Source organism: Bactrocera latifrons, unplaced genomic scaffold (assembly GCF_001853355.1).
Source record: "Bactrocera latifrons isolate USDA-ARS-PBARC rearing strain unplaced genomic scaffold, ASM185335v1 scaffold_393, whole genome shotgun sequence".
Classification (NCBI taxonomy): Eukaryota; Metazoa; Arthropoda; class Insecta; order Diptera; family Tephritidae; genus Bactrocera; species Bactrocera latifrons.
This window is the reverse complement of record NW_017537038.1, coordinates 41562-46294: the sequence shown is the minus strand read 5'-3', so window position 1 is coordinate 46294 and position 4733 is coordinate 41562.

The window sequence follows — 4733 nt, the reverse complement described above, 5'->3', positions numbered from 1 at the left end:
TACTATTTTATATAATGCATAAAAAATGACTTCCTGAGCACGCTTTTCTGATTTTATCTCTCGTCAGTGCCGTCTGTCAAATATCATGTCATATTTGTTAAGGGTAGTGTTCACTCACTCTATTGTAAGGCTGCGTGCACAACATACAAAGCTTACATATATTTATTACTTCACTTTTTAGTTCTTGATTTTTAGTGCTGAATTGCTGCATTAACTTTATAAAAAAAAAATTTATACAAAATCGTCATTAAAAATACATACCTGTTTTGTACATTAAAAAGTATTGTATTATTTACTCACTTACTTCTTCAACAATATCTCTTTCATTCTCCTCAATTTCTATTGACGAATGGCCGCTTACTTGCACCTCCTGATCTTCCAAAAACGAGAGGTCATCAAAATACCATAACATCGGTATGTGTATGTCCTCCACACCAGCGCCAGATTTTTCACTTTTCTATTTAAGTTCGCGGCGGTATGACGAACGAAATTATTTAATTTTGTATTTTAAATTTTCCAAGTTAGCGTTACCATCAATTTCCTTTAATTTTGATAGAAGCACTTAATACGCTGCATTCTTTATATTTTTATAGCATTCGCTTTTTATTTGCCACAGTTCTGGAAAACTTCCATAGAGTTCAAAGAAGTTGTTATAATTAACTGTACTCTACTTTATTGGTTCTTCTGAACTGCCCTGAAAATGTGAACATCACTATTAATTTTAATAATAAAAATTGTTAAGCTGTTATACTGTAACATATTGTGTATCTGTTTTTGTATACTATTTGCATATGGAGAATTTACTAGTCAATGCTCGGAAAGTAATATAAACAATAATAAAGTGAACGATCCTTATGCAAGCAAATTGCGTAAGTATCGTCCTGTACATAAATTGTATAAGTGTCGCTATAAAGTAATAAGTGACAATAATAAAAACTGCTGTTTATGCTTAATCGTCATATTTCATTTCTGATTTTTTATATTTTCGTGCATTGGTTTTTTTCAATTGTGAAGGCTAAGCCTTAGGTCTTGGTGTTTTTGGAGTTGGAGTTGTAGTGATGTCGGAAATGGAATAAAGTATCGATATATATCGTATCGATAATTTTTGAATATATCGATATCGGTATTGATATTTTTATTTAAAAATATCGATAAAACGGTATGATATGAAAAAAAAAATATTTGGCCTAATCTACTTTAACATCTTACATTACTACTAAATAAATACTAAACAATAGACATAATTTTTAATAAATCAAAAACAACAATTAAAATATTAATTATTTATTAATCAAACCAACATTTATCCGATACAGATATAAGAAAAACTCTTTGTTTTACGTGCTCGGCCGTAATTCTGTTATTGGGTACTGCGAGAATTAAGCATAACAATCATGTTCGTTCTCTTCGGTATTCATTTCAACTGGTATATTAATTGCAATGCCTTCATTATTTAGTTTTATAATTTGATTATTCGTTATTAATTCTTGAGTATTCATTACTAGATGGGCAATATCATTATCAGAATCTTGTTCACAAATTAAAGTATTATTGAGACCACAGGTTATATGCTGTGGAATATTTAAGTATTTCAGATTGGTCGCGTCATTTCTTCATATATTTTAAAGTCAGTCCAACATTATTGTCAATTTTCGGTTTATATTCAACGTTGCACGCTTGAACAACTTCACGCTGGGTGGTTCTTGTTTTAAAGAAATATGGATATTTAAAAGACCGATCACTATGAACTGGACACATATTATTAGAACGATTTATTAATGTTGGAAAAAAATTTATTCCTGACGCAAGTAGTAGTAAAGACGGTGTGGGACACTACTTTATCGGGTATTAGATAAAGGACTTCGTCAACTGGTGCAGATTCACAAGTTGCGGCGGGGGGTGGGAGGCCCTCTACCTTTCGGTATTTCAGCAAATTTAATTGGCTGGAATCATTGCTCTTACGTCTAGTTTGGTGTTCCACAAATCTAGAACTGGCTCTGGTACTACTTTGCCGAGTGGCTGGCTTAGATCTAGGCGGGAATTCCACTGCTCTAGGCTTAGCTAAAACGTCACGTCTACTGCGTTTTGGCTTCTCTTCATTAGTCTTATTCGACACTATAAACACTATTACAGATTTTTATTTCAATTATTGAATATTTTCGACTTATCTATATAATCTGGCAACTGATTAGTATCATTGCCGTCAAAGCTTTCAATATTTTTTATGCAAGTTAAAGCTAGGTTAAATCTACTTATTTGTAACGCTTCCATAGCTAAATGTTTCATTCACCTTACGTGTGTGTAAATGGGAAACTAATATATTGTTAAAAGAAGAAACGAGATAAGGTACTAATAAATAAAATAAAATGTGTGTGTGATACATGTGTATATGTAGGATACTTTCCCGTGAAGGTCTATTTCTAATAAACCATTTCGCAAGTTTTTCCTTTAAACTTGGTTCTTCATTTAATTCACTTGTTTCTTCATTTAACACAAATGTTTCAATCCCAACCTCTGGCTGAACCTCTCATGTTGCACCAATCACTTCTGATTCTGCTATTTCTACCTCGTCAAACTTTTCAGCACTGAGACTGTTTAAGTAAATGTCCCTTTGCTTTTTAATTAGTCTCTTTAAATTCCGCTTACTCATTATTTTGTTTATTCTCATTCACTTTAACAACAAATCGCAAATGTAGCAGTTAACACGCAGCACAATTTCTTTTCATAAATAGGGATCAGGGTAAACAGCTGATTTTGCAGATGAGCGATTATAATCGATAATAACCTGTTGCGCCGATACATCGAACAGTCTTTTAATTGTCGTTTTCGCAACCGGTCCCAAACCTGATGCGAAATGACTAGCTCTGGAACTAAATTTTTTGGGACTGGTTCTCAATTTTACTGCAGGGATTCTTGTTGAAAAAGAATTCGTATTTGAATTTTGAATGAATAATTGATTTTTAAATGAATTAATTGGTTGTTCGGTTATTTTAATGTAGTCAGTACTATCGCATTCTGCGCTATGCACTGTGTTAACATCTTCATCGAATAATTCATTTAGATTAATTACTATTTCACTATTTAATGATTCAACTTTAAGTTTTCTGGCTTCAATACCTTTTCTGATTTGTTTTGATTGCGCAATGGTTGAAAATGCTAATCCATCCACAGCTACCAAACTGGACATAATAGCACGAATATTTTCTTCATTTTTTGGTGAAAAATTTGAAGTCATTTTTGCTACTTTCTTGGGAAAACCAATTGTAGGAGTTGCTTCGCGGCACAACTTTATGCCATGGACCTAAAATTATCAATTTCTCTACGATCTTATTTTCATTGCGGATTTATAATTTTTACCTTTAAATGTTCGTGTAATCCTTTTGTTGAACCACCCTTTGTTTTGAGGACTGCATTACATTTTTTGCACTTGGCTTCCTCTGAACTTGTTGATATTAGAAAATAAAACCATGTTGACGATTTGTCGTCTCCTTTTTTTGTGTGCTTTATAAATGATGCTAAGTGAATGAAAAATTGATATTTTAACATTTATAATTAAAATATTTAGTACTTACATTCCATTTTTAGAATTTATACAATAAGCACAAGTGTAAGTTTGTAAAATGCAATGCGGTTGATCGTATGCTTGGCACATGCTACAGCTTATCAATTAACAGCTGATTGAAACAGTGCTGTGATTTTGATCAAAAAGTGCTGTAACTTTGATCAAACAGTGTTGTAAAGTATTAAATTCTTACTAATTGTTTTTTGGCAATGTTCATCTATTGTAAATACAACTTTGTTTATGAAAAAATAATAATTAACAGTGTTAAAAAAAAATACAAAAATCCCGAAAATCCCGGGGAATTAATTTTAAATCCCGGGAGGAGTTTTAAGTCCGGGAGCCCGGGAGTGGGAGCTCTAAAGCTACGGTAAATCTACTTATTTGTAACGCTTCCATAGTTAAATGTTTAATCACCTTAAGTGTGCGTAAATGGGAAACTAATATATTGTTAAAAGAAGAAACGAAAGAAGGTACTAATAAATAAAATAAAATGTATTTACATATATATACACATATGGACAAAATAATAGGTGTATTACATTTTACCAAAATATCGTGAAATCATATGCAATTAAAACAAATTTTTCTTTAGTAATAAAAGTATTTYTCTTTATTAAACAGAAATACTTTGCAATTTTCTTACTGTAAGCTTTAAAACAAAAAATTCAATTATAAAAACATATTTCCCTGGACAAAATAATAGGTGTAAAAAAGTTTTTTCAAAATAAAAAAAAAAAAAATCAGTATATTATTTCCTTAGCCTATAAGTTTTTAATAGCCAGTATATCCTCCCTTGTTTTGGATAAGTTTTGCTATTCTCTTGGGCATAGACTGTACTAGCTTTTGACAAGTCTCCAAGGGAGTTGCATCCCACAATTCCTTAGTTTTTTGYCACAATTGCTCCTTGTTTCGAAAAGAAAAGCCTGCCAATCTCCTTTTGAGGTCACTCCACAAGTTCTCAATCGGATTRAGGTCAGGAGATTGACTTGGCCATTTCATACAGGTTACATTTGAATTTATGAGCCACTCAGATACTAACCTCGAGGTATGCTTCGGATCGTTATCTTGTTGATAACACCAGCGCAGAGGCATATTTTCTTCCGCATATGGTAGCATAATATTTTGTAATATTTCCCTGTACTCAACAGCGGTCATTGTATCCTTTATCCAA